The sequence below is a fragment of the Cuculus canorus genome, chromosome 3, assembly GCF_017976375.1.
Source record: "Cuculus canorus isolate bCucCan1 chromosome 3, bCucCan1.pri, whole genome shotgun sequence".
Classification (NCBI taxonomy): Eukaryota; Metazoa; Chordata; class Aves; order Cuculiformes; family Cuculidae; genus Cuculus; species Cuculus canorus.
This window is the reverse complement of record NC_071403.1, coordinates 85,881,864-85,897,131: the sequence shown is the minus strand read 5'-3', so window position 1 is coordinate 85,897,131 and position 15,268 is coordinate 85,881,864. Positions and strand designations below refer to the sequence as shown.

Sequence of the window (15,268 nt, the reverse complement as noted above, 5' to 3'; positions counted from 1 at the left end):
CTTGGCAGTGTTAGGATTACGGCTGGACTCAATGATCCTAAAGGTCTTTTCCAACCTGAACAATTTTATGACTAATTCTGTGAGCACAGGTCTTGTTTTCTAATTTAAAACTGATGTCACAAGGGATCATAGAATCATAGAATCTCTAGGTTGGAAAAGGCCTTTGAGATCAAGTCCAAGTACCTGTCTACTACTAAATCATATCCCTAAGCACTTAATCTACCCACCTTTTAAATACCTCCAGGGATGATGACTCAAGCACCTCCCTGTGCAGCCTCTGCCAGTGGCCAATGACCCTTTCTGTAAAGAAGTCTTTCCTAATGTCCAATCTGAACCCTTCATCCAGGTCATTCATAAAGATATTGAACAAAACTGGACCTAGCACTGAGGCCTGGGGACACCACTTGTGTCTGGCCTCCAACTGGATTTAGCTCCATTTACCACCACTCTTTGGGCCTACCCATTCAGCCATTTTTTTACCTATCAGAGAGATGCCTGTTCAGGCCAGTGGTAGCCAGTTTCTCAAGTAGAATCCTGTGAGAAACGGTATCAAAGGCTTCACTGAAGTCCAAGTACACTGCATTCACAGCCTTTCTGTCATCCGTTAAGCGGGTCACCTTGTCATAGAAGGTGATCAGGTTAGTTTGTCAGGACTTGCCTTTCATAAACCTATGATGACTGGGCCTGATGACCCGATTGTCTTGCATGTGCCATGTGATAGCACTCAAGTTGACCTGTTCCATGATATTCCCCAGCACTGAGGTCAGAACTACAGTCCTGTAGTTTTCTGGATTCTCCCTCCTGTCCTTCTTGTAAATGAGTGTAACATCAGCCAGCCTCTAGTCAAGTGGAACATCGCCAGTCATGCAGGACTGCTGGTGGACGATGGAAAGGGGTTTGGCAAGAACTTCTGCCAGCTCTCTTAATACCCTTGGGTGGATCCCATCTGGCCCCATAGACTTGTGAATGTCTAATTGGCCAAACAGGTCTTTAACCATTTCCTCATGGATCATGGGAGCTTTGTTTTGCTATCCCTCCAGGTCTTCTGGCTCATAAGGCTGAGTACCTACAGAACATCTTACCTTACTATTAAAGACTGAGGCAAAGAAGGCATTAAGTACCTCAGCCTTATCCTTGTCCTTTTTTGCTAATGTTCCCCCTGCATCCAGTAAAGGATGAAGATTCTCTTTGGCCCTCCTTTCATTGCTGATATGCTTGTAGAAAGATTTTTTTTTATTATTATCTTTCACAGAATTGGCCACTCTAAGTTTTAGTTGGGTTTTAGCCCTTCTGATTTTCTCTCTGCATGATCTCACTTCATCCCCATAGTCCTCCTGAGATGCCTGCCTGTTCTCCCAAAGCTCATATACTTTTCTCTTTTTTCTGATATCCATCCAGATCTCTCTGCTCAACCAACATGGTTTGCTCCTCTACCAGACCATTTTCTGGCACATGGGGATGGTCTGTTCTTGCACCACCAAGTTTTCCTTCTTAAAGACCATTTAGCCCTCTAGGGCTCCTTTGCCCTTTAGGACTGTCTCCCATGAAACTTTATCAGCCAGCCTTCTGTGCAGTCCAAAGTCTGCCCTCTGGAAGACCAGGGTGGCTATTCTGCTGACCCCCCTTCCTTACTTCTCCTAGAACTAAAAATTCTACCATCTCGTGATTGCTATGCCCCAGACATCCTCCAACCATCACACCTTCCACAAGGCCTTCTCTGTTCACAAACAGCAGGTCCGGCAGGACACCTTACCTAGTCAGCTCACTCACCAGTTGTGTCAGGAAGATATCTTCCACACACTCCAGGAACCTCTTAGACTGTTTTCTTCCTGCTGTATTTTACTTCCAGCAGACATCTGGCAAATTGAGGTCCTCCACAAGGACAAGGGTTAGCGATCGTGAGACTTCTCCCAGTTGCTTGTAGAATAAGTCATCAGCCTCTTCTTCCTGGCTGAGCGGTCTACAGCAGACCCCCACCACGATATGTGCTTTGTTAGGTGCTCTGCTGATTTTTACCCATAAGCACTCAACCCTATCATTACCATCATTAAGCTCTAGGGTATCAAAACACTCTCTAACATAGAAGGCTAACCCACTGCCTCTCCTTCCTCGCCTATCCCACCTGAAGAGTTTATAGCCAGCCATAGCAGCACTCCAGTTACGTGAGTCATCCCACCACTTTTCCATGCTGGCAATTATATTGTAGTCTTCTCAATGAGATGATCTTGCTGGGCTGCTATGAACTACTCCAGCCAGGGTGAGCAAAAGAGTTAAATGTTGTGGGACATCTGTGAATCACAGACTCCATGTGGGAGGCAAGGATGGCAGTGATGGAAGCAACTATGAAAAAGAATAACAGGAGTGTTCAGTTAATGATGGCTGAAATTGTCTGAAGTGAAAGGAGGGGAAGAAATTTCAGTACTAGATAGTGAATAGGAGCCTGAAGGAATGTGGAAAATATGTACAGTGGCAAAGAGAGAGACTGCAGAGGTCTATAAATGATGCAGGAAATTGTGAAGGCTAAGATACAGTTGGGGGACTGATTATATATATACGATGGACTTAAAAATCCTTACAGGCATCTGGAGAGGTTATGTGAAAAAGAAACTTTGCATGATGGGACTAAAAGGCATTGCTAATTGATAACTATAGACTCTGCTACTGAAAGGCCATAAGTATTTTAAAAGATGGGAGGGGTGATAACAGGCTTTACAAGTGAACTAACTCTGTGAATGTTGAGTGGAGTCAAAATATTTCTCTGCACTGTTTGAGGACAGGAGTTTGGGGGATGTTGTCAGGAAAATGCTTTTGGTTGTAAATTGCATTTTTTAAACTCTCTCTCTTTAATTTAAAAGTCCTTTGTCCCATTGGCTGCGTTAGTCTTACAGTTCTTGCTTTAGGCTTATATTAAAAATTGGCATTCTCGGCTGCAGGAAAACTAGGGGATAGGTCAGATACTAATTAATTTCATGCTAATTGTGCCATAATTTGAAATCCAGTGGATTAGTTTCTATGGGAGAGCTGAAATATATGGAATGGCAAAAATTAGTGAGGATAATTAATCTCTGTAAAATTGCTTGGAATGCTCTAAGAAAAAGATTTTGTTGTTGCTTTCAGTTTTTGTTTGAAATGTTTTAAAGGGACCTGTGTTATGGATTACGTGAACAATTCATTTCTGCTGAGTGACACCAAAAGAAACATCCCAGCAGCTGGGTGAGCTGCTGAGCAGCTGAGCTCTTGGTGAGGATTCCCTCCCTGTAAGATGAGCAATTGGTTTTGGAAATATTGACTATGGGAGGATTGAAGTGGGTGCCAGCTGGAGCCTTGTGCTGGATGGGAATGGCACGTCTCAAGCCCCCTGCAACCCACCGAGCTAAAGAACAATCCTAGTGGTTTGAGGCGGATTTTGTAGGCTATACTCTTGAGTGTGCTACTATGCTGAGTTCAGCAGAGGCCCCATGCAAGAGGAGCAAGTACTGGTGGGTTTGTGAGGAGTTTCAGCTGTGGGAGTGCTGTGCCATTGTTGTATCCTGAGCTCCTTCTGTGCATGCTCGGGGAGGGAGATATCTTACCTAAGCAGATGGTTGTTGCATGCTGTATCCTTTTTGCTCTTGCACAAAAGGGAAGGTTCCCATTCTGCCACTGTGGGAGGGTATTCCAGACCTTCAAGCTGAGAGCCCAGGAAGAAGAAAATGTTACTTGTGTATTTGTTTCCTTTCTAGAAGTTGAGGAGGATGGAGGGGTAGTAATTTACTGCTGGCCTGTACTGGCTATAAATTACTGCATGCCCTGGAGGATAATGGTCACAGAGATAGAGCTGTGACTCAAAGGTGGGTCTCTTGCACAACACCTCTAAGTTCTTTCCCTTACTCACAGAACATCAGACTCTGCTTAATGTCAAAAACCTACCTGTGTGCTTCCAGGCTGGTTCCATACTAAGTACCTCTGCGTGTAGTAGATGATAACACTGTCTATTTTCCTTGGATTCATTTTCCCACCCATTATGAGCCTACTAGAGTTCAATGACCTAATTTTGAACTGCTGGAGAACAGAAACTTCCCGAATAATCTTCTCTTACTCTGAAATCCAAGAAGCTCCAATTCAATGAAGAGGCAGGGGGAGTGGTTTGATTTTCACAATTGAACTTTACTTTTGCTTTCTACTTGCAAACACCAAGCAGAAATTCAAATAACATTACAAAGCAGAAAGCTTTATGATTAATTATGCCTGGGACAGATATAATTTAAACATATTGACTTGTCTGAAATAAGTGCCAGACTGTGCAATAGGGGAGACAGGAAGTGGCTGGTGGAGATTGCTGAACCAAGCTGGAATCAAGAGTCAGGGAGAGGAAGCACATCATCATTTAACTCTGCTTGGCAGCTCAGCAGAAAACTGATGCAATCGCTGATGGGCATTGATATCAAAGGGAGAAAAATCATGACAAATTCTTTGTGCTTTTAAAATTAATGTAAAGCTAATCAATAGCTTGACTTGGTGCAATATAAAAATGTAGTACTGGGACCTCCATTAAAATGATTTTTCTTTAAACCTTTATTCTGGGATTGCTATTAGAGAGGCTTTAGAGATAATAATGGCAGTTAAAAGACAGCTTTCTAATTCCCATCAGGTTGTTGCATTTCACTGCAACTAGTGTGTAGCTGTGCTGGGAACTAGGTAATGTCAGCCCTTGAAAGATTATATTTTCTTGAGCCTTTTTTTTTTTTTTAATGGACCAATGGGTCCCTAGAAATATTTAAGGTAGCTTTTAAATGGGGTCAGGAATGGAGAGGAGAAACCATTTGAGTGGACCATACTCACTGTGCTAAAAGATCTCATTTTTTTTTCCTCTCTAGCAAACTGTGACCATATGGGAATCTGTGAGTCAAAGTTCAGAAACTAACCAACTGCCTTAGGTTTCTGCTAACAGATCGTTTTCTGGTGAGGTCTCACTTATCTTTGATAACCCATATGTCTAAAACTCAGAATATGTGTGTTTTTCTCAACTTTGTGGGTGTATTTTATCACCCTGGGCACACATTCTTCACTTTCTCAGTTAAGCTGGTCATAACTGTTTAATCCTTGTGACTGTGCCATCTGTGGAAGTGTTACATCATTCACTGCAGTCCTTCTCAGAGATATCTATTCAACTCAAATTGTGTCTCTGTGGGTGCCAGTCATGGAGACTTCACAGCTCAGCACCCCTGGAACTGACTGGTGATTCATGCCTCTAGAGTTTCATGATGTTAGTCATGAAGAAGCCAGAAGTGAGCCTTCTGCCCCATGTGTTTTTCCCCTCCACATTTCCTGAAATGCTCTGGACATCATGAGGTTGCAGCTATCCAAAACTTGTGCACAAATGGTAAATATCTTGCAACCAGGTGAAAGTTGCCTGCTTCTGGTTTTAGAAATGGCCTTTCTCTGTCCATGCAGGGCACTCTTCTAGGTGCAGGTGTTCTGGTTTTACTTTTCCTGTGCTGAGCAGCCTCAGCTGTGAGACAGCTGGAGTGTTTGCTGAACTGTGCTTATCTTTGGAGAATGCAAAGTAGGTTGGTCAGGCTTGCTTCGTCTCGATCTCTTCAAATGAGATCTCAGCTCCCTGACATCTCAGATTAAATCTCAGCTTTCCTCTGAGTCCTCTTCAGACTCGAAACAGGAGATGCCCAAGACTGCAGATGCTGTAACTCTGATCCTACAAAGACACACCCCTAAGCAAGGAGTTCAAGGTCAAGTAAAAGCATCTAACCACATATGTTCTGTGGTTTACCAAACCCTTCTCCAGTCAATGAGCTTTGTCCAAGTGCAGAATGAGAAATATTCTGTGCCACATAGTACTTTGAAGATGTCAGTAGCAGAAGCAGAAGCCATAAAGGCAATTTGTGAAATGAAGGAAAGAAAGAATGACAGAACAAAATCATGGAGACTGAGGAGGAAAGACATCCGTATGAGGGAAGCCTAGAGGTTCCAAGTAATGCTAAAGGAGAGATGATCAACCTACTTCTCCTGTGAAGAGGCGCTGGTAGTTTCCTCTCTCTGCTACTAAGACTGTTTAGGTGATAAGTGAGAGATGCGGAGGTATAATAAAATTAAAAACAAAGTAAGAAACATCAAATAAGAAGGTAGAGGAGAAAAAATATCAGACCTGGAAGCATTAATGGGTGAAGGAACCACACCTGAATACTATGTAGGACAGAGGAAAAAAAAAATCTGTTTTTCTTGAAGCATTGTGTTCTTGCTCACAGAGTTACTGCATCATTCTCAGCAGCTAGATCTGCAGTGTAATTAATGCGTGTTCTGCTTAGCCTTTCCCTTTTCTTTCTCTTCCTGCTTTCTCCACCAGGAAGATGACAGAATAGCAGACTTCAGATCTGGGAAGCATTCCCTGCTAGACCTTCTTTAGCCTGTGCCTGGACCCAGCTAGTATCAAGGCAATGGGGTGACTGCAGCTGGCAATCTTGTATAAGCAGAGAAGGGCAAGCTGACAGATTTGAGTCAGTACAGTAAGAAAATCCTGGTTTGCAACAGATGAGCTGTAGAACATGCCGAAGCTGAATTGTGGTTCTGTGGCAGCTTCTCGTCTTCATTTTTCAGAGGTCCTAGAGGAGGCAATTTCAGGATTTGAGGTTCCTCCTTCTCAGCAGCTGTCTCCGATATCTGTATGAATGAGATAAAGTTACAAAATGGTTTTCTTGGTGTCACATACTGCCCTTCTCCTGAGTTGATCCTATGGGTTTTTTAATGGTAAGTCATGATTTCATCAGGAATGCTTATGCTATAGCTTCACTACAGTTCCTTTTTAACAGTAGTAGCCACAAATATGATTTCTCTATAAATGTATTCTACGTTTATGTGAATTATTGCATCTGCGCTGGTCATGATAATGCTCATAGCCCATGCCATGTGACTGAAGCAGGTTACTTAGCAAAGAACTGGAATACTCCCCTCTTAGTGCCTTAGTGTGACTCTTAAACATGGCATAGAGTTTGTGTATATACTTTTCCTTAGGACTTCTGTAGATAGATTTGGGCAGGGGAATGGAGGGAACCTCCATGAGCATCAGTGTAGGATAGTAATGGAGTGTCACTGTGGGAGAGGTTTTGAAGGTCTGGAGATGGCATTGTAAGTTGTTTTGAAAGCTACCAACTGTTGTCAGTATGTTCACAATTATTTTCAACTTGTTTTGTTTTGTTTTTTAATTGTGGAAACGTTCCCAGAAGCTTAGTAAATGAGGACATGTTCTAATAAATTTTCAGCTAATATGTTAAAGCTCACATGGCCCAGCTTTGGTTATGAAATCTATTCCTTTAAGTTGGTGTCATTTGTCTGCTAAGAAAACCTATGTTCAGCAGAGGTACCCCTAGCTATGAGATAAGACTATTTCTCTCGACCTGCAAAGCGCTAGATCTTAGAGTATGCTTCTTTCAAAAGAGCATGCAGCCTTGCAAATGGATTTAATCCCATTCTAACACATGGCTCTGTTTGTGGACATAGGATGCCAGAAATCCTTGATGTATTCTGTATGATATTTGTAAGCTCCATGCAAAACTGTGGAACCGAAAACCTAGTCTTAAACTTTAAGATCAGGACTGTGCTTGCAGAGGTGTTATGTATTTAGTTGTCTTTCATCCCTTAGAGATTTTCTTTTTGAAAATGGTGATGGAGATTGTTAAAATTTCTGGGTGTCCATTGCATTAAAAAATAGTCAGCAAAATACCATCCTGAGTGGCTCTGTGAGATTTCATTCCCCTTTTATTTGTGCTCAGGATCAAAATTCAGCGGCTTCCTCGGAGTGAGAAATTGGTTAGTAATTTTCAGTAGTGTGGTGGTGACATGGGAACTCTGGAGAATTGTCCCAAACACAGTATCTGAAAGCCAAGTGTGAACTAGCAAAGTCTGAAACAGATGGGAGACATTTAGCTTCTTGCTTTCATGGTTGCATGAGTCCTATGGAAAATGTGTGACTTGTACCCCAATATTATTTAGCTGCTAATAACACCTCTGCCTGTTCTCTCCTATACAGTGAAACTTACTGGAGCGGGTGGATGTGCATCCCACAGGATGACATTTTATAAGGTATTTTGCAAAAGAAGAGTAAAAAAATTAGATGTATTTGTTTTCTAACCCTTGTAACTGGTGTCAACATGCAGATTAAACCCACTTCCACTCATTCGTTGCACCTTCTTTCACTTTCAGTCATTCCTTTACTGACTTATCACAATGGGAGCCTCCCTGCTTTATTTCATGCTTTGAGCTGTGTCGTACTTCCCTAGTCTGCGCTGCATGGTGAAGCAATGAGTGGAATGAAGAGTTGAATTACACACGATTCCTTGATGGTTCCAACAAGATGAAATGAGCACTACTTAGAGAGTAAGTTAGCCCTCACTGTGAACATGAGTGGCAGAATTTAGCTCTTTTGTTTCTGAAAACGGATGTTTCCAATCCTATGCATTTTTCAATTCTACAAACTGTTTTTCTTGGAAAGAGAGAGAAATAAAACTTGCAAGGGTGGCAAGTTTTGCTTTGCTGCTAGTAAGGTTGGTACTACAAATACTTTTTTATTGCAAAAATAACCTATGCTGATGTGCAAAGTTACTCCTTGCTTTACACCAGTCCAGGATTCAAAGCATTCGAATTCATCTGTGAGAAGGAAATATGTTAAGGGAAGTTATTAGGAATTCCTCTCCTTATGTTCCCTTTCTGCGTCTTCCATGGTCCATCTGTAAAACGAAGCATAAGAGGGAAGCGTAGAGAGAGGGAGATCAGCATCGTAGGAAGACAAAAACAATGAAACCTTAATGAATTGATGATGAAAGGGAGTGAGATAATAAGACTCTGAGGAGAGATGTGGATGAGCTGGGGGATAAAAAGGGAGAACATGGTGTCCGAATGCTCAGAGGAAAAGAAGGGGCAGCAGCACTGCTGGCCAGTTAAGCAAAAATGAGGAAATGAATGAATGGGGAGAACAGCAATAAGCTGATGCAGTTTGCAGTGTGCAGAACTGGAAACAGAGTTTTCAGAAAAGGAAGGAGTTCGTATTGCCACTGGTGTTTGTATTGAGTAGAACCTTTCCCTATCTTCTTAGTGGAACGACTGGAGAAATCAGGTGTGATTCAGAGTGAATGAGAGAGGCAGCGTCTCACTCTAAACTTGCTGTATTCCTTCTGCTTTGTATCAATGCCGCAGAATAAAGTTTTGTGTTAGGGAATTTGGGACCTTCACTAAGAATGTATCATATCAGATGGTATATTACTGTTCCAGCCCCCAGTCTTGAACATGCAGAAATAGCTTGCATGGACATGCGGGGCAGGTCCTAGGCTGCAGTGAATGAAATTTACTGTTCCATGGGGAGGGAGAGAAACACTGTAATGAAATCACCAGCCTTAAACTAAGCTGCTTTTCTTAGGTGGTTCCCCCAGATCTCAGCAGAAACGTGTCTGTGCAGGTTCAGTCAAGCTGCCTGTTGAATAGTTTGTCCAAAGGCAGGAAGCAAGATCTTTGACCTTCCGCAGTGTCCTCATTGTAGACGCACACATATAATTTCCAGTAATTTAACAGGAGCTTTAGTTTGAAAAAGATTTGGGTTTTATTACTTTCATTCATCATCATTAACTCATGCCATGTGGCGGAGAGGAGGGAATGACATATTTCCGCAATTAGATGCAGTATTTTGCATGAAAAAATGAGCTGTTACAGCAAATGCTGCTTTTGAAATAGGGACTAAAAACAAACAGAGACAAAGTTGTGATGTGTGCTTGGAAGAGAAGAGTTAAAAAAGGATATTTTTACAATGAAGTCTTCTTTAAGTTGTGGCTAGAAATGATTTAGCCTTCTAACCTATTCCTACTGTTTACTTGCCTTACGTTCAAAAAGTGTTTTCATCCAGTACCTTGATGCGCTTCCAATTCGTCTGTTACAAATATGCTCTACTTTCTGCTTATTCCTAAAAGGTGTGCTGGCTTTGTCTTCTGAAAGTACCTTTGCATAGGGCTGCTTCAATTTGCAGGTGGAGTGTGAAATTTCATTTGATTTTTAGTTTGTGTGGGTTTGCTCTGCTTGACTTTTGATTTAGCTTAGCCCAACAACTTAACACAAAACACAGCCAGGAAAATCCTATTTTGTGTGGTGTGGGATGCAAAAGGGATCACTTCTTCAGGGTGGCTTGGCTTTGGGCTGAGGTGCACATCAAGGGGTTTGCTATGCTTTAATATTTTAACCCTTTGTGAGCAAACTATATTGCAAGGGCCCAATCCTGTTTTCTGTGAAGTGAAAGGAAAGTTTGCTATCAATTAAGATGGGAACAACATGGGGCCCAATGTTGGAAATGAAACTCAAAACCAGGCGAGCTTTATATGTTCAAGTGTTTCTGCCAGCATTCCTCATGACTGTCTGTGACATAGGCTCCCTTGATAATCTTATGAAGAATGCATGTAGACCCAAACATGTATTTTGTTTTGTGTGACAGGATGCATTTTTGGTAATTTGCCTTCTCTCCTTGTATGTCTCAGCTTGTGGATGTTATCATGAGGCAGTGCTCTTGATAGCTTTTCTATTTCCCTTTTTGGGACATTGGTTTTCTTTTCTGCATGTTCAATTACATGTGCACATTCATCTGTCATTAGTTCCTGTTCACTGGAGGATGTTTTGCAGAGCTTTTTACACAGCATTCGTTAATACTCTTATCCATGATTTGGGTTTCTTACTGACAGCAAAAGTTCAATCCTTTTTCCTGCCATTTTATTTATTTTGTAGGTCTATCTAGATAAATGACTTACAATTTCTGTAGTGGAAGTTTAACAATTTGGTTGAATTTTTTCCCTTTCAGTTCAATTGTACATTGAATTCTATTCAAATTTAGATTTATTTGTACTGTTTTTAAGGCATTTAAAAATGTAAGCTCCTTGTTTATCAGAGTTTCTCTAGTAATTGCTTTCTTACGTTGTTATCATAACTCTCACAAAATTTTTTGTTGTTGTTCTCACTTCTCTTTGGAAAAATGACTGTCATCTTTTAACTATGCTTATCAGCTCGTCTGTGTTTCAGGAGAGAAAAAAATAATCATTTGTGTTACTGCACTCAGTTACCTATGTTAGTAGTGAGAGTGTACGTGTGTAGATGTGGGTGATAAGGAGATTAGTGTCTGTAGAGGATGTCTTATCTTCACATGTGTGATGCATGGACCCACATCTACTTTGCCTGTCTTAAATATTCCTCTGTTTCCATTGTAACTTCTGTTAACATCCCATTTAGAGATACTCTGGACAGAGGACAAAAGTACAGAAGCATAAAAGCTAAGTTCAAGCCACCTTTTTTGTGGTTTGCTCCCCATGAAAGGAGATGTAAGGAGATAAATCTGATGAGCTATCTCTGCGCAGTGTGTAATCAGCTGCTCTCCCACTGCCTAAGTGTGTCCCCATGCCTCTGCTGTGCCTCTGCCACAAGCCACATCTCCGTCTTTGCTCTCTGACAGTCCAACTGTGGTTTCATCTTGCTCCAGCTGCCCTCAACACTCTATCCATTGGAATTTTCACTATGGAAAAGACAGAATAAATATCACCTAAACTTAGATTGTAGCATATTTTCTTGTGACCTCACCAAGGGCATGTGAGGAATAATTCAGACCAAATTCCATTACTTTCCTGCATCTTTGGAAAAGCATGATACCTTGCTTGGACCATTGTCTGTAAGAAGGGGAAAACTTGCTGTGTTCACCAAGAGTACTTCTGTCTGGGATCTGAGTAAGACCTCAGTTCTTACTCCTCATTTCAAACATACATAGAAGTCAGCACAAGACTATTGGAGCAAAAACTTTGTTTGGCTCTTGGATAGATTTTCATGATGATATGCTAAAATTCAGTCTCTGGTGTTTGGCACAGATGTCAGAGAAAAAAATTAACAAATAATTTATTTCTTTTACTAATAGTTCATCTGGTTATTGATCTAGTTTGATTTTGGCTCCAGCTCTTCCCTTCAGCAGCTTTTGTAAACAGTTTATTTCCTATCTACATGAGTCAGGGTTTGACTTTCCCCCTCTGTGCTATAAATTACACCTGTGCCTCTAGAACCATGCCGATGCCCAGGATTTAGTGAGAAAAGGAAGGAATTTGAACTCAATGTTTCATCCTGGAAGGCTGTGCCTTTTCCATTATTCAAATTCCACATTGAGACATCTTTCTCTCTGCTCCTTCAATGTCTTTATAGACAAAAGAGCAGCCTCAAAAAAATCAATTTCCTACTTTTTGGAATCTATGTTTGACTCTACTTTCTTATGTTTTTACAGTTATGTTTTAATTAGCATTTAAAGGTAAAGTCAGGAAGGGTTGAAAGACTCCTTATGTAAGAAACATAAGCAAACGTTGAAGCAAACGACTGACTACACTTAGGAGGTTATTAATATGAGGTGAGTTTACTCAAAAAATTCTAGGATCAGGCCCATGATACTGAATTTGATTTAATTCACTCATACATAATGATTAACCACAGCTCTAAGCAGATGTAGTAATGACTACAATTACTTGCAGATCATTTTTTATTATGATTAAATATGTACATGATATTCCTGAGGCAGCAGTTTATAATATTCAGCTTGCTCCCCTCCCTCACCAACATTGACTGTGTACAAGGTTAGAGGCACATCCTCAGTGCAGCAGTGAATAGCTTTCTGCCATGAGCAAATGTTGGCTTTGGTTGGAGTCCATTGGCTCATGCACTTACTGTTTGAAGCTCACCTTTGGAGCATCAAAATTGCACATGTGTGTGTTTTCAAATGTGTTTCAGTTGTGAAGCTCCCACCAGCTTCCAGAGAGCAGTCTCAGAATAATGTTGAGTGTGCAAATGAAACTGTCACCTGTAATATGTCTCAGTGAGGATGGACTAAAGAAATATAATGGCCAACAACCTGACCTACGAGTTTGGAGCTTTCATCTGACTCGGGCTGGTTTTGCTGGAGCCAGCAGATTTCTGCATTCTGCTCTTGGTTCTGCCTGAGTCTCTTTGCATAAGCTTAGAGAAGTCTGCAGACTCCCTTTTAATTTATTCTTTTGTGAGATGAGACTAGGAGTTAATTTGAGAGCAGAAAGACTTGCTGTTTGGCTTGAATTAAGTTGTGTTAGGGAATGCTGAGGATATGCAAAGGGTCTTGTGCTTCTGGGCATATGAGAGAGTAGGATTATTCAAACAGGGCATTTGGCATATGTTTGTCATTCATGTGTGATGTTTTTCTCATCTTTTAGATTAAGCACAGCAAATATTGCAAGTAGCCCAAATGGATATAAATATAACATAACATTAAGAAGTCATTTTTTAAACGTCATTGTTCTATATTTTTGGTAAAAATTCTTACTGACAATTGGAGGCCAGGTTAGAGAAAATCAGTTTATCTTCTGCTGAAGATTTTCTAATTAAGAGAACAAATATTGTCAGCCGCCTCCTCCCTCAATATTCCCATTTCAGCAAAAAAGTCCACTTTTGACTGTGGTTCTTTATCCACATAGGGAGGATCATTGCATGAAACAAAGACATCTGTTGCGGTCCTTGTCATCTGTGTTTGTTTCTGGTTTTTTGTTGGTTTTTTTTCTGCTGAAAACCATGACAAAATCTCTGGTCATAATGAGGCAATTTTTAAAAGCAACTGATTGTGGTTAGGAGGTGAAAAGTTATTTGCCTGTAGTGTTTCTACTCAGCTGTGTGACCAGGAAAAGACCCGCTAAGGAACTTTTTGCTTCGTGTTGCTTCTTGGCTTATAGTGTTGATTTCTAATTTACAGTAATTTTAGGCATCCTCTTGATTGAAGGATATGACCCAAAAAAACCCCTGGAAAATTGCTACTTGCAAATGCTTCCTATTGCTAAAAGCGTTACTTTAAACCACTGCATTGCACCTGAGGCACTGTGAAAATGGAGCAGAAAGAGAAAAAAAAAGACTGATTCACAGAAAAAAAAAAAAAAGCCAAATTGTAGGTATAGGAATTAATTCTTTGCATAAAGTGGGTGAAAGGAGTGTCAGTACTCTTAACATTTAAATTGGTCTTAATGATTAGCTGCAGTAACATTCAGGAGCAGTAGGCTCTGCATTGATCACGAGAAGACGATGCACGTTGCTCAATGCAGATGAACGATGTTGCAGAGTGACAAGTTGATGTCTTTAGATTGAACAAATCACCCTGTGTTTTATAACTTGGCATACGGTCAGAAGGGGTTACCATGATCTGCAGTGCCTAGTGGTGTGCTAATAGCAAGGTGGATAAGAGCTGACATGATACTCAAGGTATGGTTCTATAAAAAGTCATTGACCACTTTAAGGGACACTCTCTTAGCACTATGCATAGCAAGCAAGCTAGGCATAACTGCAACCCAGAAGGCCATTTGTCATAAAGATTATTACTAGGTGGTTAAGCACTTGAAAGGCTACCACTTGATGCAAGACCTTCCCTATAAAATCTTGGCTATAGGTCAGTAATTTGCCAGTATTCCTGGGTCAGTAGAAAGCAGCTTAAGATCAGAAATAATAATAGAACATTTTAGAGCTGACGGTACAATGCCAGCAGCAGGGGAAGTAGTAGTAATTTTCATGATAAAAATACCCTATCAGGTTTGGGGAAGGAGGGCGAGGGGGTAGTCACAAAGGAATCTAGTTGAAGATTTGAAGAGATACTTCAAAAGACTTCATTAATACAAAAGGAAAGATTAGCCCAAGAACAATAGAATATGAGAGGAGTTGGCAAGTATAAAGCCTGTAGAAGAATTATAATAATGTCATACATGGGATATTGAGTGAGAAGCTAAAGAGAAATTAAAACAAAGCTGTCTTTAAACTTTTTAGACCAATAAGGTCATTAAGGATATTCTCCAAAAGTTAAGATGAGGGTTTTTACGGGATGTAGCTGTAAAACTTAACTTTCCCTTTTGAACACGAACGCAGTGCTGGCATGAGGAATGATAAGAAAAGCAGTAGAAGACATAGTGAGAGGTCGTGCAGGGAGCTTACTGCTGTTTTCATACACAGTCTAAGACTGATTTCTTCAGTTCTCTGGGAATTTCACTGCTTTTGTGAGACAACAGAAATTGTAATTCTTTCTTCTAGGGCTTAGAATGTAGTCCAAGAGCTTAACAAAACAACATGAAGGAAAGCTCATTTGCTTGGCTTTGTATGCAAGTTCACATTTGAAACTGAAGAGCAAACAGTGCCATGAGATACCCATTGTGGCTCATGAATGGAAAATGAATTATGTTGTTCAAGTATCATGTTCACTTGCATATTTCCATGTTGCAAA

The 15,268-nt window shown here is 40.8% G+C and overlaps 1 long non-coding RNA gene across 9 annotated transcripts in view; it reads left to right on the top strand.

Moving 5' to 3' along the window:
• LOC128851810 (uncharacterized) overlaps nucleotides 1-15,268 on the top strand; it is a 126,620-nt gene that overhangs the window by 24,360 nt on the left and 86,992 nt on the right. For 3 of the 9 annotated variants that reach the window (XR_008449290.1, XR_008449294.1, XR_008449289.1), the window contains exons 2-3: nucleotides 8,021-8,073; nucleotides 8,194-8,367. The exons of 2 other annotated variants lie outside the window; for them this stretch is intronic. This is a non-coding gene — a long non-coding RNA (uncharacterized LOC128851810). Of the gene's footprint in view, nucleotides 1-6,598; nucleotides 6,742-8,020; nucleotides 8,074-8,193; nucleotides 8,368-15,268 lie in introns of those variants that run through there. 4 more of the 9 variants (XR_008449295.1, XR_008449292.1, XR_008449291.1 and 1 more) reach the window with 3 other exon arrangements.